Source organism: Diabrotica virgifera, chromosome 7 (assembly GCF_917563875.1).
Source record: "Diabrotica virgifera virgifera chromosome 7, PGI_DIABVI_V3a".
NCBI classification, from domain to species: Eukaryota; Metazoa; Arthropoda; class Insecta; order Coleoptera; family Chrysomelidae; genus Diabrotica; species Diabrotica virgifera.
Window position 1 is genome coordinate 224,916,569 of NC_065449.1, and position 27,226 is coordinate 224,943,794.

Sequence of the window (27,226 nt, forward strand, 5' to 3'; positions counted from 1 at the left end):
GATTTTTCACAAATAACTCAAAAACTATAAGTTTAAAAAAAAGTTAATACTACCAAAATTGAAGCTAATAAAAAATGAAATAAACTCCTTACTAGAAACACCTATTAAAGTTAACCTAAAGTGAGTTATTTACAGGCAATTAAATATATATTTTTTTCGGCGAGTAGGTACCCAAATCTAAGTATTTATTCAAGCTTAAATAAGGGGAAAATGAAGCATTTTATACCATAAACTTTTTTAACATTTGTCAAACTACTTAGAAATATCTATCCGGTAAATACCCGAACGAGTCAATACCATTAAAATTTATGCTCCAAAATTTTTTTTAAATTTACCTTTTAAAAATTTTTTCAAAATATGTTATTGTTTTTTTTAATAGCTCCGTTAATTTTTACGATATTAGGTTCACCTAAAAACCATTTTAAAGATAATTACAAAAGCTACAATTAAAATGAAAAAAAAATAATTTTATTAACGTTTCGACGCCCAAATCGATTTGGGCGTCGAAACGTTAATAAAATTATTATTTTTTTTTCATTTTAATTGTAGCTTATTTCCCATATAAATAATTAATCATAAAAATTCCACAAGGAGATAGCTTCAGAACAACATTACAAAAGCTATTAAACCTCGTTGAACTTAAACTTCTTACTTTTTTTTTTAAATAAAAGGTTAAATGGCCCCCGTTACATTATTCTCGCAGCAAAATTTAAGCTTTAAAAATTTCTATCTCGGTTATTTTTTACCCTACAGAAATAGTAAAACAGGTGAAATATTTTATACAGAAAAAACTAAAATTTGGTTATATATATATTTTTTACGTATATTGAGTATTTTTGGAGTAATTATCAAAAGAATGTAAAAATTACGATAATTTTAAAAATTATGATTTTTTTAAATCATATATTTTTTTAAAAATATGCATTCTAAACCGGTCAAAATTATTGAAATAATTACTTATGCTAATATAAAGAAATTTTTAATTTTTGTGGAAATGGCATGTTTCATTTTTCACTTTTTCATAAAAAATTCGAAAGTGTTTTTTTAATCTCATCATAACTTGCTTAATTTTGATGCTATTAACTTTTCCTGGAGCTCCTTTGATAGGTATTTCGAAGTACTTTGACAAGTGATTTAAAGGTATATTTTATAAAATGCATAATTTTCCCGTTAATTAAGCTTTATTGCTTAGATTTGAGTACTCGTCGATAAAAATAAACATTCAATTATCCATAACTCACTTTGAATTAATATTAGTTTAGTTCTTTAAGTGAGGAGTGTATTTACTTTTTTATTGTCTTCAATTTTGATAATTACAACATTTTTGTAAAAGCTTATAGTTTTTGAGTTATACGTGAAAAACGGCTTTAAAACAAGCATTTTTTAAGAAAAAATTAAATTTTTGAACTTTAATAACTTAAAAAGTATTGATTTATGTTAATAACTTTTTTTAACAAATTTTGCTTAGAATTTATCCCCCTATCGACTTATGGTATTATGTTTAGGAAAATAATTTTCACACCCGAAAAGGCGTGGCATCGTTTGTTCCTTGTGGTATCCTCTAACTACTCACAAATTTTCATGAAAATCGATGAAGGCTCAACGAAATCGGAGGTGAAAACCTTCAGTGACTGCACTAATCATTTGTCCATTACTCTGTAATACCGATCCTAGGTTCTTAAAACTATTGCTTTTCACAATCGTTTCACCATCCAAAGATACCATTTTGTTTTTAGTAACTCAATCTTGACAATTCAGCATTATTTTAGACCAATTAAATAACTTTCAATAGTCATAAAAATACAAATCTTTTTATGTCACGACAGCGACGTGTCGTTAAGGTACAATTAACAGTAAGTGTCTGACATGTCAAATATAAATCTTTATTAAGGTACTATCACAAATTAGAGATAACTTTAATTGCTATAAATGTGCATTAGTCATTAGAAGTTTTAATCATTATCTGTAATTGGTTGGTAAACATGTACGTCTAAATAAAAAGAGATTCGGAATAAATTGGTATTAGAGTAACAAAATGCTAATTAGAAGACTTAACACACGGAACTTTTTTTATTTTCAACGTTGGTTTCACTTATTGATAAGTAGTTCAGTCGTCGAAAATGATCACTAAAAACCATACGAATAAGCTAAATCTGGCTGAAAAGATGGAAAAAATTTGTCACTCCTATCCCAGGCTTCCCTCTAAAACCTTCCCTCGTAAGGGGAGAAAAGGAAAACATCTACTTACAAAGTATCCTTACGCCGTAGAAAAATATGTTTTAAGCAATAAATACCCAAGTAGCACCAAACAGGTTTATTAAGTCTTTTAACGATGCTTTAAAACTGTAGAATAAAACTAACATTAAAACCATTTGGTTTTTGAATAAACCTTAAGGTTGCAATAAAACCGCTTTCAGCATAAAAGGCCCACTCTGAAAGAGGTCAATAAAACCAAAAATAAAAACCTTCTTTAAACTTTGTTTTCTTACGCAATTGGTTTTAAAGCTGCTGTGAAGGTGCTTTTAAAACCATGTTAAAAGACACTTTAAGTGCAGATAGTTTTATAGCAAACTTAAAAGGGTTTCTTAAATGGAGACTTTTAAAGACAATTTACCATATTAAATGATTCTTTAAACCCATATACTCTATATAGACCAACAAATTTTTACATGTGTTGTGATAGGTAGGTACGTATTTATAAACCATAAAATAATAAAAAGTACTTGGTTATTTCGGACTGCCAAGGTACAAAAACACTTGCGCACCCAACTTTGTTGATAATGTTAACAAAAATAGGTCTAAATAACTCACGCGCCATAAAATTTCTGACTTTTGGCGATTAAAAAACTAAAAATAATAAAAAAATTTAAACCCGAAATAGTACATTATATACCGCGGGACTGAAGTAGTACATTTAATCCTGAAGGTAAAGTTTATGGCCCGACCGCAGGGAGGGCCATAATTTACCTGAAGGATTAAATGTACTTCAGTCGCAAGGTATATACGATACTTTTCGTACTTCCGGTATGATTTTATTAATTATTTCAATAATTTCAATCAGTTTTTTCTCTCTTCAACTCATTTAATAAACTTTCTTTAAAATAAGTTACCATAGTAACATTGCGTTGTGACAGTTATAATTTAGAAACATTGTCATTACTAGTGTCATTGTAAAGAAACATTGTTATTGATAATTATTGGTATCATGAGTGAAGAAGGTGTATCTGATATTGATAAAAGAGCAGCCGAAGTAGGTGAAGAATTGTTACCACCGAAATCTAGAAAACTATACGAGCAGCAGTACGATGCTTTTAAAAAGTGGTGCCGCTTAAAAAATGTGAGACAACCTACTGAAAATGCGCTGTTAGTCTACTTCGATGATAAATCAAAAGCGGTTTGTGCCTCAACTCTCTGGGCACATTACTCAATGCTGAAATCGGTTATTAACATTAGAGAAGATATTGATATAAGTAAATTTCCAAAATTATTAGCTTTTTTGAAGAGAAGAAATGAGGGATTTAAGCCAAAGAAGTCAAGAATTCTCACGTCTGAGCAGGTAGATCAGTTCTTACGGGAGGCTCCGGATGATAAATATTTAATGCTTAAGGTAAATTTGGAAATTTGTTTATATTCAGAAATTTTAAGAAATCAATTTTTTTGTAGGTTGCACTTATTTTGGGCGTTGCGGGAGCTTGTCGTGGAAAAGAGTTGGTTGATTTAGAAATCGACGATGTGAGAGATTTGGGCGATTCCTTCCTAATTGCGATTAGAAACACCAAAAATAAAATTGACCGAAATTTTGTGATCAAAAATTCAGAAAACAGTGCCATCAGTTTTGTGGCGATATTTTGGAAATATGTGGCATTGCGAAAGACAGGGACAACTCATTCAAAATTTTTTGTTCAATACATCAACAAAGAATGTACTACGCGAGTAGTAGGAAAAAACATGTTTGGTACAATTCCACGGCAAATAGCAGCTTTCTTGAAATTAGAAAATGCGACGTCTTATACGGGACATTGTTTTAGACGCACATCTGCGTCTTTGTTAGCTGATTCGGGAGCAACAATAGACGTGCTGAAGAGACATGGAGGATGGAAATCCTCCAACGTGGCCGAGGGATATATTGAATCGTCTATTAAAAATAAACAAAAAATTTCAGATAAAATATTTGGTCAAGTCGCCGATTCGTCCACTATAGTTATGCCACAGTCCTCATTCTCGCTTCCTGTTTCCGCAGGATCTTCGAAACAAACACCAGTTCAATATGAAAAGGACCTATCTGTTACTCGTCAGTTACCTGCTGCATTAACCCAGGAAAGACTGGTCAATATGACGAACTGTCACAATATTAATTTGAATATTAACGTTAATTACCATTCTAATTAATTATATTTTTCAATAAAATATCCCTTAAATTCGTTTGTTTGTGATTTAATCGTTCCGGGAGTTTCGTCAATATTTAATCCCGGAGGGATTAAATGTGACACTTTAGTACCTGTCACAAGGGAGTGAAGTTGTCACTTTAGGCCCGGAAGTACGAAAAATATTAATTTTAAACAAAAATAATTTTATCTACAATTTTAATACTTTAACCCGGCACCTGCCACGTGGGGTGCTACCAGCACCCCATAACACATTTTTATCAAATATTTGTGTGTGTGTGTGTTCACAAAGAGGGGATGGCATTAGATAAACTTTTTGCCACAGATATTTGAAAGTTGAAGATTGAAGATGTCATATTAAATTTTTATTTTAGAATCTTTTAGAAATTGTATGATAATATCATTAATAGTTTTGGTATTGAAGCTTAGTAGATGTGAAATATTCAGCGGTAAACTTACATTCCGCTCCTGAAGTCTAGCAATTAGTGCTTTCGTATGGTTTTTATTAAGTTCACAATTAAAGATTATATGATTTAAATCTGCAGTAGAGTAGTTATCACATGAACAGAGAGAGTTGATACGCATTCCTGTTTTAGATAAATGTGCAGGAAAATTGCCATGGTTTAATCTTAAGCGACTTAGGGATGTGGAATAAAACCGAGTAACGTGATAATCAAATATATGTGGGATATTTTGCGGAAGTTGTGGGTATATGTAAGTGTATGGATTCCTCGAAGTTTGTACAAACTTAAGCCAAATAGTTTCCCATTTCTTTCTTAATTTTTTATGCAATTCTGGAATGTAATCGCTGGAGATTGTTAAATCTACTATTTCATTTAAAGTTGCCGAATTCTTTGCCATTTCATCCACTATCTCATTTTCTTTGATTCCAGCATGTCCTTTTACCCAGATAAAGACCAAGTCACTACTATTATTTTTAAATCGAGCGAGTGTCTTTCTAATATGGCATAACAACTCATTGTTGTGTTTTTTGGTTATTGGTTGTGATATTGCCTCAAGAGCAGATAAAGAATCTGATAGTATAACCGTGTCTCCAAAGTTCTGTTCAACCGCGTAAGTTAGGGCTCTTTCAATAGCATAAAGTTCGGCAGTGAAGATAGATGTACATTTAGGCAGTCTAAAAGAATTACCACTTTTTATATTAGAAACATAATAAGCGCTACCTACACTATTACATGTTTTTGAACCATCTGTATAGATGTATTTATAATTAGAAAATTCAGATAAGATTAATTTTATAATTTTATTGTTTTGGCATGGTAAGTTTCTATATGTAGGTTTTATGATCTTTGGAAAGATTGCGATTTCCTCAACAGAAAGGTTATATATGGGTAATATTTGTTTAGTGTTAATGCTAAAGTTGTTAGTTTCTAGATAAGCATCTGTAAGAGGGGGAGAAGTTTTAATTCTCCAATAAGAATTTGTTAAATTATATTCAGTGAGACTGTTAATTTTACTTAATAATTTATGTGAATCTAAAGTCCTGGTCTTTAATAGAAACTTATTAGACAAGAATTCTCTTCTAAGGTTTAGAGGAGGTTCCTGCGCTTCTGCTAGAATTGCAGCACATGGCGTTGACTTAAACGCACTAATACATATACGTATTGCCTTATACTGAATATGATCGATTTTTGATAAATTAGATTTTGACGATGAACCATATAAAAAGCATCCATAATCAATGATTGACCGAATATACGATTTATAGAACATTAATGCTATCTTTGGGTCGGCACCCCATCTAGCTTTACATATGCAACGAAGCATGTTTAAACCTTTCTCGCATTTGTTGATAATGTGATTCACATGGAGTGTCCAGGTTAGTTTTTTGTCCAAAACCACGCCCAGATACTTATGGTGAGAGGATACATTAATATCAACATTACTTAAATTTATACTGGTAGGGGAACTTAACCTATGTCTAGTGAAAAAGGTGATGCTAGATTTTTCAGGGGATAACGTGAAATTAAAAGCCATAGACCATCTTTTTACACATTGCATTATCAGTTCCAAATCGCATAAACACTCACCATATGATTTACGGCTGCTGTATATACAGAAATCGTCTGCATACTGAATAATTTTAATTGTATTATTTGTTTCATTTAACATGTCATGCAATTCTGCAGTATAGATATTAAAAAGTACTGGACTTAGGACTGAACCTTGCGGAATTCCGACTGATAATAATCGAGGGCCGTAAATGTGATTTTCTGAATCTCGAATGAAAACTTCTCTGTCCCTATACAAATCTGTGATTCTTTGTGCGAATTTATAATTTAGACCGTATTTTATGAGCTGAACAGTTAAAATATCAATATCCAGAGTATCATAAGCCCCTTTAATATCTAAAAACAAGCATGCCGTTATAAGATTAACGGAAAGTGCATTCTGAATGTCGGAAACTAATTGAGCTAATGCTTCAGAGGTGCCTTTGCCTCTGCGATATCCAAACTGATTAATAGGTAATAAACAATTACTTTCAAAATGCAATTCCATTCTTAATTTGATAATTCTCTCAAATGTTTTTGTAATGCATGATATTAATGAAATTGGTCTGTAAGAGTTAGGTAGACTTAAATTTTTGTTGGGTTTAGCAAGTAAGCAAATTACAGTTTTTTTTAAACTTTGGTCATATAATCCTTGCAACCACCAACTATTAAAAATATTTAAAAGAATTCCTTTAGCAATTTCAGGCAAGTATTCAATCATTTTATATGTAATGCTATCAAATCCCGGTGCTGTACTTTTAGATTGTTTGATTGCTAATCGTAATTCCTCCAAACTGATAGGCATATAAAATGATTCATTGCATGCTACATTACTATTGAATTTACTGAAGTCGATTTTATTTGATGCAAATTTGGGAATAAAAAACTCAAAAAAATCGTCCACCATATCAGCTGATATACTGCCCGATCCCGTTGAGTCTTTGTTTGATATTTTTTTTATAAATTGCCAAATTTTAGTAGGGTGCGTGTTTTTATTAATATTGCTTATGAAAGATATCCAGCTATCTCGAGCTTTTTTAGAAAATAGTAATTTAGTTTGACTAGCTACATTTTGATATTGACAATAGTTTGTATAGTTTGAGACACGTTTATACTGGTTCAGGGCTTCTTTTCTGCGACGAAACATATCATAGCATTCGGTATCCCACCATATTGGACGTTGAGTTACTTGTTGTCTTGCTCTTTTTAGGGGAATAGTTGCGGATGCTGCATCTGAGACCTTTTCCATAAAAATAGAGAAGCTTAGTAGATTGGAGTTTAGATTTTGGTTTGTATTAATTAACGAATTTTCCAGTATAGTGGAGTATGCAGACCAATCAGCTAATTTATCATTCCATTTAGATGCTGGATTTTTATTTATTATAACTCTATCCCTAATAATTTCAAATTTGATTAAGCAATGATCTGAACCTAACGCATCTGGTACGACATCCCATACACAACAATCACTAGCTAAACCAGCAGAGCAAAATGTAATGTCTACCGCCGAAGGTAGCTCTTCTGGACGAGAAATTCTAGTTGGTTTACCATTATTGAGAACAACATAGTTATTGTCATCTAAGGCTTCTACTAATTGATTACCACAAGCTTTATTAATATGAGATCCCCAAAGTGTATGATGGCTGTTAAAATCGCCACAGAAGATAACAGGAGAATTAAATTGCCGAAAGATATTTGACCAATCTGATTTAGAAACATTTAATTTAGGTGGTTTATACACCGATACTAGTATGATATTTAAGGACGGAAATTTAACTGCGCAAAGTTCTAAATCTTTTTTATATGCAAAAGTAATAGGAAAATTTATAAATTTAATGTCTTGGCGAACTGCAATGGCAACACCGCCAAAGCCATTTGCACGATCCTGTCGGATAATCTTATACCCTTTTAGTTTAAAAGAATGGTTTGGTTTTTTGAAGGTTTCTGATAAAGCTATAATATCTACAGGATTATCGTGTAAAAAATTTAATAAACTTGGATGGTTTTTAGAGAAAGAACGAATATTCCATTGGATAACTTTAATGTTTTTACTATTGGGTGTACTTATCTTATTAGTGGATTGAATCATCAGAACAAGATTCAATATCGATTTCTGGAATTAGATTTGAAGGACTTAATATAGAGGAGATCATATTTCTAATATTTTCTTCTAAATTGTAATTTGTTTCGGATGAATCTGAATTAACTACTTGTTTAACTACGGTTATTATCTGACTTGTTAGTTTTTCCTTATATTGAATAAAGTCATCTCTGTGAGGATTTGGTATGATGGGATTATGTGAAGATTTGGTTTTTTTTGATTGAAAATGGGAAAAAGTAGGCAGAGACGGAGAAATAGGTGGAGACTCCGGAGCAGATGGCTTACGTTTTTTCACTTGTCTTTTGGGTGAAGTATTTCGAACAATGGGTTTACGTAGCAAAAAGCTAGAATTTGGAGTTTGGGACGTACTGGGGAGTGGCAGAGAGGGAAAATTAGTGGAATTATTAAGAACTGAAAATCTATTATTTGTAGAAATCTTGGCATAAGATGGATTATCATGCAATCTTTCAGCTTCTTTAAATGTAATATTTTCCCTGGCCATGAGTTGTTTGATATTTTTTTGTTTCTTATATACTGGACAATCTCTGGATGTAGAGCAGTGTTCATTATTTTGGCAATAAATGCAGAATTTTTCGCAAGAAGAGTCTGACGTATGATTTAGGCTAGAACAGTTTCGACAGTGAGAAGATTTTGTTTTACATTGCTTGGCAGAATGCCCATATCGCAAGCAATTAAAACATTGAACAACGGGGAATATATATGGTTCTACAGAGAAATTGCATAAATTAATTGTTATGTTTTGAGGAAGTTCATTTCCTACAAATTGAACAATAACCATTTGTCTGTTTACATATGAAATATTACCGTCTTTATCTGTTACCTTTCGTTTCATGCGTTGAACTTGAACCACCTCTTTATGAGATATTATGGCATTTTTTAAATATTCCTCAGAAAAGTATGTGTCAATATTCCTCAACACACCCTCCTTGTGTGTAAAAAATTTGGGTATATACGCTACTAAGTTATTATTAGACATAATTTTATTATTAACTAGATAATTAGCTTTTTCATAAGACTTAAAAATAACTTTAACGCGATTAAGACCAATCGATTTGATATCAAGAACATCGGATTTTATATAATTGTCAGTCAACAAAACGTGACCAATCCGGATTGGGAAAATTCTTCCCAAATGCTTATCAGTACTCTCAATATATACAAAATATGGACCTTTATCCTCAGTTCTATATCTATTATTTAAATCTATAAAATTATTTACATACCTATCCTCCTCTGCGTCCTTATTTTCGGGTGGCGAAGTGCCACCCGAGGTCTCATCCATTATATATTTTTTTAATCACTTACCTAACCTACCTATTATAAACAATAAAGAAAATTAACAAAAGGAACACTAATTAACACAATAACACACAATACACCGAGAACTGCTCGTTTGTATCGTTAAAATCAAACTATTAAAATGCGGAGAATAAAAATTCGTGTCCACACTTTGACAAAAATGTATCAAATATTTGGTATTTCAAATTTGTTAACCGTCCTGTGCGTCATAGTAGCTTTCAATAATATTATATAGAATAGATCTGTTTGTGTTTGAAGTGGTTATTTAGTGTCATTCTGAAATTGTAGCTCTAAATTCGAATTGGGGTGTCATCATCTGGCAGTAAAATTTTTTTATGTTTTTGATAAACAGGTCAGATTTACATTTTTTTATTGTAATAACTGATCTAAATTATTAATATATTCTCTATACTCAATAAATTTTAATTTTCTTAGATATTTTACATCACTTCATTTATTATGGGTTGGTACTTGCTAATTTGCTTATAACACATTTTTAATTTTATTTTTTAACTTTTATAATATATTAGTAGCTAATAAGTTAATAAAACATGTTTTTTTTATATTCTTGTGTAACTCAACACATTATTTTGTTTATAAACAAGTAGATCACAGAAAATTTTTAAGGGGTGCTGTGAGCACCCCACGTGGCAGTTGATGCCTTGCAAAGCCACGTGGCAGGTGCCGGGTTAATGTTAAAATAAATCAAATTTATGTCTTAAGTCGCTTGGTTATAATTTTTATGTAAGCCTTATATTGTCATCTATCATGACTTTCAGCATCTCCAAAGGGCAATATGACCTAAATCCAAATAAAACTATTTGGTCTATCGACACAGAATTGTTAAGATCAAATGGTTTTATTTTATACCTTTCCAAGAGCATATATTCTACATAAAAGCAAGGTTGCCTTGGAATTAAAACCGTTTAGTTTTAATGCTGCTGTCAATAATGCCACTCGGTTTTAATGTGAATCTAACCTAAAATCGAGGTGTCGTAGTGCTGTTTGTGTTGTATTTTTCTTTTAATGTGTTTTTAAGTGTTTATATTTTAAGTACTTGCCACTTATTTCTTGTATACTAATTTTGTACTTCCACTTTTTTCGACACACAACACCACCGTTTCGCTCTAAAACAAATAGCCGACTATTTTGTTTCTAACAAGAAGCATAGTTCAGTCTTTACGATAACCAAATTGATTCGGTTAAGAGCGTTTGGTTTTAATATAGCCTACTAATTGCTTTTAAGAAAGCAACTTTAAAGAAAACTAAAACAATAGTTTTAAGGCATATGTTTTACTGACATCATAGTCTTGAGATCAATTAGTTTTAATAATGAGTTTTATTAGTCACATTAGGAGAATCTTTAAAACTGCAATAAAACTAAAAGGTAACAAACAAGAATCTAATAAAACCAAACAGTCCGGAAGTTCTTCATAAAACTGATTAGTTTTAAAGTGAACTGATAATAAACCATTTTTAAACTACAATAAGACAAATTATCTGTTAAGATTAATTAGTCTTATTTGATATCCTTATTAGATACTTTAAAACTAGTGGCAAATGCTTAACAGTTTTAAAGTTCTGGGAGTATATCTACAAGGTAACTTTAAAACCATTATCTTCTTATTTACCACAATAAAACCTTTATAAACCTTAAATAAAACTAAAATGTTTTTATTGTGCTAATTGGGTATGGTCGAGATAATTTTGAACCAAAATGATAGCATTTTTTGTGTAGAATGAGCCATTGTCTCAAAAACAACGCTTGAAGCGACCGGAGATTTTGAATCCGAAGTAGAAATCGAAACGTCAAAGAAACTTAATTTTAAAGTTTTCCGCTCATTCCCATCAAAAATATTAAATTGCGTTAAGTTGTTACGAAAACAAAAACTTCAGAGCAATATAAATTTATTAAATAAAATTTGTGTCAACTCGTCGGTAAACATTTGCAGCTTTCGTAAGTGGCCATTGGTTTGTACACGTCCTAAAAGCGCTTAGTGTTTGTGAAATTATAATTCTTATTTACGCACACACCGCCAATAGGGGGTAAGTTCTCATCAAACAGGTCCTAAAAGGGTAGAGTCCATATAACCAGCTGATACATTGATCTAATCGCAGTTTAGAGTTAGACTCATTGGTGTAACTAGTGTTTTCATTGTTTTCCAAGTAATTTAAAAGTAAATAACAATGAATACAGAAAACAATAGTACTGGAAATGAGGCTGAAGTAGTGCCTAGATAGAATGAATCAAAAAAGAGGAAAAAGCACGGCAGAATGAGAGATGTCATGAAAAAATTAGACCGTAGAATCCGAGCATTGTTGAAAACAATGTTTTCAAAATGTGCCCAATGAAGCAAGAAAAACTATACTCAAAAGTTTCGACAAACTATACATTCGATAGATTTTTGGAGAAATATTGCACACGCATTTTTTAGTTTTTCGATTTGACGTTTATTTCTTGAAATATTCGCTTTTTTCTTGTGAAATCTTGTGACTCACTTATTTCCTTATGCTCCGCTCAAACTGTAAGATTTTTGAAATATACACTGTTTGTTCTGCATGTACTTAATTTAATTATCTTAATCTGACGATTTCGAGTTTTTCTAAGGATAGATTTTTTCAGACCCCCTTAACGAACTCCCCTATATTAAGATCCAATATATGGTAGGAGTACATTTACAGAGTACAAGGTTTCTCCCCATATGATTTTCTCCCCTACCATTCGGTTTGGTAACAACCTTATCTAAAAAATTGAAATGCCTACAAGATTTAAAAGGATTCTCTGGTGATGAATCAAAACAATTTTTGATAACCTGCCCAAAAATTATTTCAACTTTTGTCTACTTGTCATTTTAACTTGATTTTTTTGGACTTGGCCCCTTTAGATCAATAATGTTTGGTGGTTTGACCAATTAAGGCCTATATTGTATGTTGCATAATATCAATATAAGTTTAATTTCTTGTGTGTGTCTCATTAATTACTTAAGTAACTGATCTAATCAACAGAGTTCATGATGTCGATCAAGCAAAATATTTTTTTTTGTATTTCAATGTGTATCAATTTTTGTATTTTGCCGTAAATGAAGTCTGTTTATAAAAAGTTGCTAAATAAACAAACATTGCGTGATTTTTTCCATTTTTTACGATTCTCATGAGATTTTTTTCGGAAGAGAAATTTCTCATTTCCATGGATCGGTCACTATAAATAGAATTTCAATTATTAGAGCGTTGGAGCCTAATCTTCACAACATATCGCGTAAAATGTCGCTTTTAAATTTTAGATCGTATTCTTTTCCATATTACGCTATTATGGTCGCCAGTTTCTGAGGATCTTCAATTGGGCTAAGTTAATTTTTGGCTAAGAAGACAGTGTTATCCTCATATCTAATGTTGTTAATGATAACTCCATTTATCTTTATTTACCGTGTTTTTTTGCTACAATTCAGATGCAGTCCGTGTTGGAGGCATTCTTTTATGATAGGCCCTTTAAGGTGGCTTGTGTCTATTGTAGAAATTCTTGGATATTTTTTAATGTTTTTAAGTGTGAGTATAATACTGGTGATAAGTAGGTTTTGATATAAAGCCACGTCTGCTCCGGGTATGCTTTCATGGCTTTAAGAGCAGTATCTCTATCTATCTCTCTCTCTCTCTCTCTCTCTCTCTCTTACCCTCTCTTTCTCTTAATCCCCCCTTATGAAGTATTGGGTGCTTATTTTCGCCAAAAAGTGTAAGATTGCTGTCTGGCCAGGACAGCGCAATAAGAGCAGTACACATATAATATTATAACTTATCTTATATCATTAGTTTAGGATAGTAGGTAACACATATTTGTAACCCAGTCAATCTATCTAATCAGCCCTAAACATCCATCCTTGGACATAGGACTTCTCTTCCTTCTTCCATGCCCCTCTGTCTGGGGTATTTCGCATCCATTTTGACCTGGCGTGTTTCTTCAGTTCATCTGACCATCGCGTTTGTGGCCTTTCTCATTTACGTTTTTAGTTCCAGGGTCTTCATTGTATCTTAGTCCATATTTCATCATTCTGCCTTAGGATATATCCGGCGAACTTCCATTTACGATTTGCTACTTGGGTTGAGACATATCTCACTTTTGTTTTGTTACGGATCCATTCGTTTCTTTTCCTGTCTGTTAGTTTAACGTTCAGCATTTTTGTTTCCATGGATCTTTCTTTCTTTGGCAGAACTTTGTAACCTAGTATGTTCGGTAAATTAATAATAATTAACAACTATCACACAAGTATTAATCTAATAAAGTCTTTGCATGTAATCAGTTAAAAGGCGTTGAAGTTTTAAACCAATTATTATCTTCCCGAAGATTTCCCCACAAAGTAGGTGAAATAGTGTTAAACGCAAGAGAGATCGACTCTTTACGAGCCGTTGATTCGTGGTGATATAATAGTAAAAAGACGGGGGTAATTACGTCGGCATATCAGAGTGTGCACTTGAACAGAGGGCACATGTGAAAAATCGATGTCTGGTGAATACCCGCCCTTTCTTGATAATCTTCCGGGTAATAAATATCTGTAATGCGCTCGCATAGCCGCTGGCTGTGAATGAGATAGGACTCTGGGGTCCGGGGTCGGTTCCGGAGTTACCCCTCCGGAGCCGACGACGGACGGGATGTTGTTAGTTTTCCGAAAAGACAGATTTGTCGACAGTTTCAACTATTACTTCAAAAAACTTTGAATTATTTGGAAGGGTTGTATATATCGATGGCTTTTTGACAAAACATCGTAACCGACAAAACGCAAATTTTACAGGAGGCGACTTTTTCTTCTACCGACATTTCGGTTAATATAATTAAAATTTTGAAACTGTGATAAATTAGTACATTAATAAAAAAAGATAATAATTAAAGAAAAAAAAACTGTAATATAACATTCTTTAATTAAATTATGTAGCATACGATACTTTGTGAGACCTTGTCTGTGCAAATTTTAGTTGAAGCTTGTCGCTTAAGATAAACATCGATAGTTTTAGGGTATCAATTTATAAATGAATATTCATAAATAACGTAAGTATCTTAAGAGAAAAAAAGAATGTGTGTGTACTTTGTACGCACGTAAGAAGTTATACTTCTATTATATGATTTAAACGAAATTAATATACTTTTTCCGCAAATCGCCAGGAAATTTTGACATTCCTGTCAAAATTTCTTGAAGAAAAAGTCAGGACTTCCTTACTGTAAGGAAATGTCATTTCCTTACTGTAAGGAAATGATATTTCCGTACAGTTGTTAGTGTTCTATTTATAAGCGTCAAGTTTGACAATTCAACCTCAATACGTTTCCATAGTAACCCAAGTAATTTTATTAGGAATTTCAAATCACCATTTATTTGGGAATAAAATTATCGCGTTTTTTTTAAATCAATCAATATCTGTCGAATTTTAAACGATTTGCGGAAAAATAGTATGTTTATCTCGTAGGAAAAGCCACATTCCTGGACTCTGTGTTGCTAAGTCTCGGCTTGCGCCTCGACTTAGCAATCTTCACAGTCGTCCAGGAATGTTAAGCTTTTCCTACCCGGTAAACAATGTACTATTTATTTATATTTTGTTTAAATATTAAACTAATTTATACTTACTACTTCTCAAACATTTTTATTAGAACAGTGCCAAAAATTAAAATAATAAAAGAATAAAACACACACAAACACATTAAACAAGCCACAAATGATGTCTGAACATTAATTGTCGAAAAATTGTTTAACTAAATACGTATTTTCTGAAAAGACAATTAAATAATAAATATACTTACAATCATAAAATGTATTAAAAAAACAAAAAAGAAAGTTTCTATTGGGACTCGAACCAGCGCTGATAAGCGCGGTTGGTATTGGAATACATTCGCCTTCAACGCTTAGCCACGGACACTATGTGTCATTATTTACGAAGATCGACTAACTAAACGGATTAAGCTTGTGATATTTTGATATTTTGAAAATTGATCAAATTATTTTAATTTTGAATTGAAATGATTTAGAATTGAAAAAATACAACAAACATAGAGTAAGAAAACAATATATTAGGTGAATATTGATAGAAATTTTGATGGTAATCAAATTATATAAATAAAAGTATTACCTACATACTATGTATTTTGACAGATCAAATAGGTAGGTTTATACCCATGATACATTAACAATTATTACGTACCTGTTGCTTTTAAAAACTATTTAAAAGTCACTACAATATTATAAACTTTTTTGTTTCTGTCCTCACAACAATAAAACTAATATATTATACATTTGTTTACCTTTACCTTTACCTCCAAACCACAGCTGTCCTACAGCTGCCATATCGGATAATTTTTGACATGTCATTTGAACATCCAATCAGAACAAAGTTATAATGCGCATGCGCCGGGCTGATAGGTTTTAACATATAAAAATTCACCCTCTATCGCCGGTAAAGAAGTATAACTTCAAAAATATTATTCATGACTCATGACAAAAATCGACAAAGAAAAATAAAATTTAATACATATATTAATATGTGACACTCTGATCTTCTTCATCAGTTTCTGCCAATGTGTCAGGAATTTCACTTTTGTAACTTAACTCTTCATATTCTTGCACAAACTCCTGTGGTACGACATGTTTCCGACATAGGTTTATCTGTTTTTTAAAGCTTAAGATGTAATCTTTAAACTGCACTAAATTATTTTGCGTTAGACATGAAATAAACAACATCTTTTTGAGAAAATTAAGAAAGATAAACAAATGTAGGTAATACAATAGCCGAAAAATATCAGTTAAAAAAATGTTTGTACAAAGTCATCAAAACCTTTTTCTGTACCTACAACTTACCTAAATAATAACAAGCTTAAAAATGTATAAATGTAATTGTTTTTGAGCTCTTACACAGTATGTCTGCATAACTTGGAACCTATTGATTACTTTTTATTATTAGTTTAAAAAAAAAACTACTATCAGATATTAAATTTCATTAATTTCATACGAGGTATGTCAAAGAATGTGAATCTTGTTCAAGAGTAAAGTAGCTTTATATTTCACAATATCGAAAATTGTTAATAAAAAAGTTGTTTGGAATTAAAAACTATGTTGCAATGTTCGTTGTATATTGACTCCCCTACATTTGTTTCAGGTTTCAGTGAACTTACTACGTTGATATATTTACTACTAAGTTGATATATTTTTGTTGCAAATATAATATTTATGATATGTGCACAAGAACAACTAAAAACCATAGGTTACGTCATTACCAGATTAGTAAATTAGACTTCAAATTCTATGAAAAAGACAATAAACCATAAAAACAAGTATTAAAAACTTACCGCATCTATTGAATAAAAGGATTTATAAAAACTACCACTATTTTCGTTTTAAATTGTTGGAGCGAAATAAAATTTCCACTGAATTCTAACACATTTAAGATAACACTGAGTAATCCTAACGGTCATTTTGGTCATTGAATCTTATCGTAAGCGGCAAAATATCCAAACGTAAACGACAAGATTGATGGCGTTTACCATCAACTGTCGGTACTACCTTGGCGTTTACGATACCATAGGCACAAAATGAGTTTGAAATGCGGTGGTTACGATAAACATTAAATTAAATTTTAGACAATTCGGATGTTATTAGTAAAAAAATAATTTTTAATTAGCTGTATACTATCGTAAGGAACTATTTAAGATAAAAATCCCATTTTCGGAAAATTGATGCTTACGATGTTTTGTCAAAAACCCGTCGATATTATATAGGGTGTATATCCATTTTATAGGCCAATCAATCTTTTAAGGGTTGAATGAATTGCACGAGTCCATTTCAATTTAGGTAAGAAAAATAAAAGTAAAATAGAAAATCTACAGTTTCGTTTTGATTCAAATTTGTCTCCTGCCATCCTCCGATAGTACTATTTCTAGGTCTACCCGTTGTCAAGGAAGCTCTGCAGAAGACAAATTTACACCAACGCGTCCGTAGTTTCTCGGTATAAAATAAACTATTTATACCGCAGTATGGTTAGAACGCCCTCTAACGGGGAATAAGTGAAATGAATGTCGTCTCGATTCAAGTTCTCTGTTTAACCCAGATATGACAATACCAAAAGGCACAGTATAAAGAGTTTACCATACTGCGGTATAAATAGTTTATCTTATACCGAGAAACTACGGACGTGTTGGTGTGAATTTGTCTTCTGTAGAGCCTCCTTCACAACGGGTAGACTTAGAAATAGTACTATCGGGGGATGGCAGAGGAAAAATTTGAGTCAAAACGAAACCGTAGATTTTCTATTTTACTAATACCATACTCTGTATTAGAGTACAAAAACTCTATTCATACAGGTTCTCTGAACCGTAAGTTGGAATATTTTTCTAACGGTGCCTTTTGGTATTGTCATACCTGGATTAAACAGAGAACTTGAATCGAGTCGACATTAATTTCACTTATTCCCCGTTAGAGGGCGTTCTAACCATACTGCGGTATAACCCTAACAACACAAAACATTCCAGGAATGTACTATCAAAGTTCTATTAATGTTTGAATGTACTGGACATTCAAGGAACATTCGGTGAATATCTGATTAAGTTATTCGTGGAATGTTACCACAAGACATTCTATGAACATACTACCAATGTCCTATATTTTATGAGAGGCCATTTACTATTCAATTTGCATTCATTTTCAAATTTGCTGCGCGTGTAGATGTATTTAGGCAATCCAAACCACGTGACTTCTGGTTCTGGTTGGCATTACAGAGGTTATGTTTGTAATATCATTTAATTTCATCATTTCACTGTTTATCGTCATATTTTGAATTCATTTGGATTTCGTTTGCTGTATTTTGTGAACTTTATAAAGTTTACCACACTGCAAAGTGATTATTTAAGGAAATTATTGTTATGACACTTCCGTAGATTGTTCCTACGTAGAAAGAGTCCCTCGACGTGAAAGAAGAAGTAGTCACGTACGAGAATATTCTGGATGTCATGGAATAACCCAGAAATGTCTGGTGACATCTAGAACGTCAGAAAACTATATAAACATTATGTGTTTGACATTCTATAGTTCAGTTGTATTTCAGTATTTGAAGTTAAAAGTTGTCATTGTGTAAAAGTTACTGTAATCCTGTTTGAGTTGAATAAAGTATTTTAAAGAAGTTGTAACATTGGTGACAGCGGTGGGATTAGAAGACATTAAGTAATTTGTATATGGTCAATACAAGATCTACTAAATTCGAGAAAGAAATGGATACATCCGGACCACCAGAATGGTTTTTAAAAATGGAAGAGTTAAAAGAGAAACGTAGGCAAGAAGAGAAAGAAAATGAAGAGAAACGTAGGCAAGAAGAGGAGGAGAGGCGTAGACAAGTAGAGGTAGAAATAATAAATAGTTTGTCACAAATTCAAGAAAGTTTTACATTAGAGGTAAGTCAAATTAATAGTAGAATAGACACATTAGAAGAAAAACAAAGCTATTTAGATAATAAACTAGAACAGCAACAAAATGATTTAAAGCAACAACAAGATAATTTAAAATCTAGTTTAGAAAGACAAATAGTTATGTTAGAACGAAAAATTAATACCCAAGCTTCTTTATCTCGTATTGTTTCAGTAACGAATGTCGAATCTGAAACAGCCCCTTCATCTTCACATCCCCTAAATCTTCTTGAATCAGGCACAATCAGAAATAGCAAAATTTTGAAACCACCCACCTTCGATGGCCAAAGAGCATGGGAAACGTATCGTTTCCAATTTGAAGCTGCAGCTAAAGCAAATGGCTGGACTGAAAGAGAAATGGCAGCTTCCTTGGTGGTGTCGCTTCGAGGTCAGGCAGCAACCGTCCTTCAATTTCTTCCTCAGGATTCACCTAGTTGTGACTCACTTGTTCAAGCTTTAGAAACAAGATATGGCCAACAACATCTGAAGCAGGTTTTTCAAAGTCAGCTGAAAGTTCGGTATCAAAAACATAACGAGAGCCTACAAGAATTTGAAGCTGATATTAAAAGATTACTACATTTGGCATACCCTCAGGCACCTAAAGATTTTCTTGAACAAATCGGTATACAGGCATTCATAGACGGACTACATGATATCGAAATGCAACAGGCTCTCCGATTACAACACCACAAAACGCTAAATGGAGCACTAGTTTCAGCCCAGGAGTTTGAAGCGGCTAAAAGTATTTCAAGATCTCGCCCAAGATTAAAAGAAATAAGATTTCGAGAAGATGAACAAGTCCCTACCACAGATAATCAACAACCTATTTTGTCCCAGATCTTGAACATACTCCAAAATCTTCAACAAAATCAACAAAAAGCTCAAAATCAAAACAGAAGATGTTTTAACTGCGGAAGAATTGGACATTTGCAGGTCAATTGTAGAAGTGGATCCCAAGCGAGAAAAGAAGAATACAATAATGATGTCAGAAGGTCGCCTAGATCGACATCCAGAAGCCCATCATATAGTCCTACTAGAAATATTAGTAGAGATAGGTATGTAAGAAGTCGATCTCCTACAACTGACCACAGATATTCAAACAATAGCCAGGGAAACGAATAAAAGTCGACACTAAGGGGCGGGCGTCGGCTGAATCTAATAAAAGCCCCCAAATTCGCAGTTATACTTTAAACAAAAATGAACAGAACTTATTACTTAAGGGCTACGTTGACAATCAAAAATGCACTTTTCTTATTGATACCGGTGCAACAAGATCTTTTGTTCGCAAAGAACTTCTGAACAGAAAACTACAGCCATGTAAAACAAACTTAGTTCTTGAAACAGCTTCAGGTCAAACTATTCCAATTCATGGAGAAGTAACGGCGACCATAAAGATTGGCAACACCTTGATAAAACACATATTTCTTGTAGCCGATATTAAAGATGAATGCATTCTTGGAATGGACATTATGCAAAACAAATTTATCATAGATCTTCAAAATAAAATTTTGTTTATTGAAAATGAAGAAATAGTCCTAAATTTTGAAGAGTCTACACCTCAAGTAAGAGTTATAGTTAGTGAAGATACAGAAATTCCTCAAAATTCTGAAAGTATAGTCCTGGCGAGACTGAGTCAAAAACCTGAAGGTTTACATTTCGGCGTTGTTGAAAGCGAGGAACTTGTTAATGACGGAATCTTGATAGCCAGATGCCTCGTGAATGTAGATGAGATAATTCCAGTAAGGGTTGCTAATTTGTCCAAAAAGCCTTTTAAGTTGAAGAAAGAACAACAAATAGCACTCTGTACGCCAATAGAAAAAATAATCAAGTGCGAAAAGTATTTGAAAAAGAATACAGCTTTAAGTTACCAAGTTGACGCTAACCTGGCGAAAGAACTGATCAAAAATGTTGATCACTTAACAACTGAAGAAGTAGAAAAAGCTAATGAATGTATTAATGAAAACTACGACATTTTTGAATCCGAGAAATCTACAGGGCGTACTAGTCTAGTTCAACATAGAATCGATACTGGAGATGCAAGACCAATTCGTCAAGCCCCACGCAGATTACCGTTTGCTAGACAAAAAGAAGTTGAAAACATAATACAAGACATGATAAATTCCGATATCATCGAAGAAGCTTCGGGCCCCTGGTGTTCACCAGTAGTCTTAGTAACTAAGAAAGACAGATCTACTCGTTTTTGTGAAGACTACAGAAGATTAAACCATGTTACACAAAAGGACAGTTATCCATTGCCACGAATAGATGATACACTAAACACTTTATCAGGTGCTAAATGGTTTTCGACTCTAGATTTAAAAAGCGGCTACTGGCAAGTAGAAGTACATCCTGATGATCGAGACAAAACAGCTTTTTCAACTGGCCGTGGTCTCTACAGGTTTCAGTTTCTACCATTTGGTCTTTGTAATGCTCCAGCTACGTTTGAACGCCTGATGGAAATGGTTTTAAGAGGACTTACTTGGAAAACATGTCTAGTATATCTTGATGATATAATTAGTATTCAAAGAACTAGCGGAAAGAAAAATAGATGTATGTGTTCTTACCGAAACCAAGAAAAAGGGAAAAGGAAATGAAGAGATAGGAGAGTATATACATATCTTCAGTGGAGTGAGCAAAGATAACAGAGCTAAGAGAGGAGTCTCTATTGCTATTCGAAAAAATCTTAAAAATAATATTAAATCGTGGACTGAAGTAAATGAACAACTGCTGATGCTGGAAATGACAAAGAATGGGCACAATATCGTAATTGTCGGAGTGTATGCCCCAAATGAAGATGCAGATCCAGAAAGTAAAGACGATTTCTACGACAAGATGAATGAAATAATCTCTCAAGTTAAAGATAACTGTGAAATCTATGTACTAGGAGATTTAAACGGCAGAGTAGGTAGAGAAGAAAATAATAGAGTCGTAGGAAGATATGGGGAACAAATAACCAATGACAACGGAATGCGTCTTAGAGATTTTTGTGAAACAATGTCTCTCAAGATTATGAATGGATTTTTTCAACATAGAGACATCCACAAATTTACATGGATACAACCTACTAGGAATCTGCGCTCGATAATCGACTATGTAATTCAACGTCAAACTTCCCAGCTGAAAACCACTGACGTAAGGGTATACCGTGGATCAGAATGTGGATCCGATCATCGTTTACTTATGGCCAACGTGATAGTTAACTATCGCAAAAACAATAATACTCAGGTACAGAATATAGAAAAGGGACAAGAAGTAAGATCTCATAAATATAACCTAGAAAGCTTGAAAGAAGACTCAACGAAATTTCTATATAAATTACGACTGGCCACAAAATTACAAAATGTGGGACGAGAAAATATAACAGCGGAAGAATTATACCAGCAAATTAAAAAATACATTCATGAGGCTGCAAGTGAAGCTTTGGGGTATAAATACAAACATGAAATAAAAAATACAGAATGGTGGTCGGAGAATATGCAAACGTTAGTAAACAAGAAGAAAACTGCTTATCAGAAATGGATGTCAACAAGAAAGGAGGAAGATCACAAGAGATATGCAGCATTAAATCGAGATGTAAAAAGAGAAGTAGTGAAAAGTAAAAATGAGATGTGGGACCGAAAATGCGCAGAAGTGGATAGGTATATGGGTGGAACAAGAGTTGGGCAAGCGTGGAAGGTAATAAAGTCTCTCCAGAGGGAAGGAAAGGAAAAATCTAACATAAAGTTAATAGATCTTAAACAGTGGAAACACCATTATGAGATTTTACTGACAGAAGATAGATGTAAATTCCAAGAGATCGAAATGGAAGATTTAGTCGAACATACACAAATAGTTGAGATAACAACCGGAGAGTTAAGCGAAGCCCTCAAAAGATCTAAAAACGGTAAAGCAGCAGGACCTGGAGACATCCCAATTGAGTTGGTAAAGTACGGACCAAACATATTACATGAGATGTTGGTTCAATTATTTAATAAATGCTTAAAAGGACAAAATATCCCTGATGATTGGAATGTTGGATACATCAGCTCAGTATTCAAGAAAGGGGATAAACGCATATGCTCTAATTATAGAGGAATAACTGTTACCAGCTCAGTAGGGAGGTTGTACGGTCGAATAATAAAGAAAAGAATAGAATCAGAATACGAAGACATGGAAGAACAAAGTGGATTTCGTGCAGGAAGATCGTGCACTGATAATATATTCGTTCTGCAGCAGGTAATAGAAAAACGGAAGGCAAGGATGCTATCTACCCACCTATTGTTTGTAGATTTGGAGAAGGCATACGATACGGTACCTTTGAAAAAACTGTTTCAAACATTGACGAAGGTAGGTCTCAGTAGAGAGTATGTGGATGCTATCGCAAATATATACAAAAATGCAAGAAGTGTCGTTAAAGAAGGAAACTTTATATCTGACTCATTCCCTATATCAAAGGGACTTAAACAAGGATGTTGTCTGTCTCCGACTTTATTTAAAATATATATTCAATCATCGCTAGAGCAGTGGAGGAAACAAGTATCCGGAATGGGAATAAACATAGGCGGTGGTAAATGTCTAACAACTTTGTTTTTTGCAGATGATCAGGTAGTCGTAGCGAATGATGAGGAAGACATGGACTACATGTTTAGAAAACTAAAGAAAGAATATGAAAAATGGGGCCTCAATATGAATATGTCAAAGACAGAGTATCTTAAAATAGGGGATGATGAAGAAGATCCAGAGTTAGAAATTAGAACCACGAAAAGATGTAATGAATATAAATATCTCGGATCTATAATATCTAAAGAAGGCACTACCAAAAGAGACATCGAAAAGAGAACGCAGCAGGGCAAAAAAGCGGTAAACATTCTGAGCTCTCTACTGTGGTCTAAAGATATAAGGCAAGAAACGAAATTGACAATCTATCGTACCTTGGTAGAGCCTATTATGACTTATGGGGCAGAAGTTTGGCAGATGACAAAAAAAGATAGGAAAAGAATAGAAGTAGTAGAAATGGATTATCTAAGGAGAGCGTGTGGTATATCTAAAAAAGATCACATCAGGAATGAAGATATTAGAAGGAGGACACATACTGTATATTCCAGTGTAGATAAAATTGAAACTAGACAACTAGTGTGGTATGGTCACGTGAAACGAATGAATGAAGATAGATGGCCAAAGAAAGCTTTAAATTACATACCACACCAAAGAAGAAGAAGGGGAAGACCTTCAGTTGCCTGGGAAGAAAATGTACGGCACATCATGAAAGATAGAGCCATCAAAGAAGACGAATGGATGGACAGAAAACGATGGCGGTCGAAATGCGAGAAGCGGCAGAGGCTGTAGGAACCTCGCTGATAGATAGAGAGATAGATATAATGATTATGTCCAAAACCTTTGATGAACATCTGAAAAACTTAAGCGAGGTATTTGAAAGACTGCGAAATGCCAACTTAAAGCTTAATTATAAGAAATGTTCACTATTTCAAAGAGAAGCGTACTATCTAGGACATATCGTTTCAGCAGATGGAATTAAAACTGATCCAGAGAAGATTTCAGTTATTAAAGATTGGCCTAAACCAGGAAATAAAAAAGAAATTAGAAGTTTTCTTGGACTCTGTTCATATTACCGAAAATTCATAAAAGATTTTGGCCGCATCGCTAAGCCTCTTTATCGACTAACCGAAAACAACATTGAATTTGACTGGACACCGGATTGTCAAAATGCCTTCGTAGATTTAAAAAAACTACTTACAACAGCACCTATCCTAGCCTATCCACGAGAAGATGGAAAATTTCTGTTGGATTGTGACGCATCTCAGCATGGTATTGGCGCTGTATTATCACAAGAACAGGAAGGTGAAGAAAAAGTTATTGCATATTTTAGTAAAACCATAGGAAAGGCAGAAAAGAATTATTGCGTTACCAGAAAAGAGCTCCTAGCTATTATAAAAGCCCTAGAACACTTTCATACCTTCCTTTATAACAGAAATTTTACAATCAGAACAGACCATAGCGCTTTGCAGTGGCTAATGAATTTTAAAAAGCCAGAAGGACAAGTGGCTCGATGGATAGAGAGACTCCAACAGTATAACTTCGACATAGTACATCGAAAAGGGCGTCTCCATAACAATGCCGATATTCTTTCTAGGCGACCCTGTTTAGAACGACAATGCCAGTACTGTAAAAGACTTGAAGAAAAAGAGAGCGTAACTGAAGAAGTAAGTCTCTGCATGACCACGGTTGAACAGGAAGAAGATAATGATCAGACTTCCCTGGAAAACATTAAGAAGAGTCAAAAGAAAGATAATGACTTAAGAGTCATACGAGAATGGCTTAGAAATGGAGTAAGACCTCTTTGGCAGGAAATATCTAAATATAGTCGAATTATAAAGGCGTACTGGGCTCAATGGGAATCTTTGCATCTTTCGAATGGTCTATTATATCGGAAGTGGGAAAGTCCCGATGGAGTACGTATAGTTCAACAAGTGGTACTGCCAAAATCACACATTAAAAGTGTGTTGCAAGAACTTCATAGCAGCCTGTCTGGAGGACATTTTGGGGTAAAAAGAACACTGGCCAGGGTTCGAGACAGATTTTATTGGATCAATTGTCGCCGAGATGTAGAAGAATGGTGTAAGAAATGCGACTTAAGTAGAAAGGAAGCCACTTCAGGACACTTTGACCTTTGAACCCTAGCGATACAACATCGCGCGTGGCTGTCGATGCACCGCGTGACTCCGGCGTGGGTGACGTCAGTGGGGTAACTTGTCGGGTGACGTCAGGGGGGTAACTTGTCGGGACTTGTCGGGTGACGTCAGAGGGTGACTTGACGGGACTTGTCGGGTGACGTCATGGGGCCACAGCCCGATTAATGATTTTAATTATTTTTAATCATATTTTAAGTCATTATAATAGTCCAAGTATGTCAATAACCATTAATATTAAACAAAAAATTTTTCCTTAGCAGGGAATTGAACCAAGTACTAACACGACAGTAACTAGATACACATTCCGCTAACCCACGCAAACGCTTGCTAGACACGGGTAATATAAAGGCGGAGATACATATGCGCTCTGCTCGGTGTGCGAGCCGCTCGCGCGCAGCGTATTCGTCAGATTAGTACGTGTTTTCAAGTGACGCACAAACGGCACGCACACGGCGCACGACGATCTAAATTCTGTCGGTTTTTCAACAAACGCTTTGATGGTTCGCAATACGTATTTGGACGGGTTTGCGAGTGGTTTGTTGGTTTTGGCGCGCATGAGTTGAATATTTGTTAGTAATGGAATGGTCGGAACTGTCGGAAGGAAATTGATGTTTACCGTGGAAAATCATTATTGTGGGATCCTCAATAAAGAACCATTTAATTTAAAGAAACAACTTAAATCCGGTCTGAACGGAAATAGAAGCTGAAATAAAAAAAAATGTACTTACATGCGGACCTTTTTAAAAAATGTTAGTTCATTGTTGTACTAAAAATAACATGTATTAAAAATAAGATTTACTATTTTATTTGGGCATAAGCCACAATTCGAGTTTGAAATCAAGTTTACTTGACCTTTCGACTTTCACTTCGGAAATAGTTATCAATATCAAAAAAACATTCATAAGCAGATATATATTATGTGTCACCGGAAAGCGAAATAGGTAACGCACGACTTAGAGAACCTACAGTTTTCTAACTTCGTGTCTGGTGAAGCAATGTAGTTGAAACAAGCGGATATATTATAATTGTGTCACCGGAAAGCGAAAAAGGTAAGGCACAACTTGGAAGATCCACTAGTTTTCTAACTTCGCTTCTGGTGAAGCAACAGAGTTGGAACAAGCAGATATATTATAATTGGGTCACCGGAAAGCCAAAAAGGTAACGCACAACTTGGAAGACCCAATAGTTTTCTAACTTCGCTTCTGGCGAAGCAACGGAGTTGGAACAAGCAGATATATTATAATTGGGTCACCGGAAAACGAAAAAGGTAAAGCACAACTTGGAAGAGCCTATAG